We start from the raw sequence: 253 nt of genomic DNA, 5'->3' as shown, positions 1-253 counted from the left end.
CTGACAAATCCGTCAGTCACCCAGCCGCCGATCGAAGTGCGGGAGGACAACGGGCAGACCGCAAGAGGCAGGATGCGCCAGGCAAGAAGTGCAAGGACTCTGCCCCAGCGAGGAAGCAGCGACAACGTCCCCACCGCCCAGACCCGCAGGGGCCCGCTCTGCCTCCTGCTGCTCCCCGTTCACCTGCGGGGAGGAGAACGCGCAGCTCTGCCTCTCTAGCCACCAACAGGCACAAGAAGCGCGAAGAGAGCAG

Source organism: Buceros rhinoceros, unplaced genomic scaffold, assembly GCF_000710305.1.
Source record: "Buceros rhinoceros silvestris isolate BGI_N320 unplaced genomic scaffold, ASM71030v1 scaffold17026, whole genome shotgun sequence".
NCBI lineage: Eukaryota > Metazoa > Chordata > Aves > Bucerotiformes > Bucerotidae > Buceros > Buceros rhinoceros.
The sequence above is the reverse complement of the archived record's forward strand: the minus strand, read 5'-3'. Positions refer to the sequence as shown.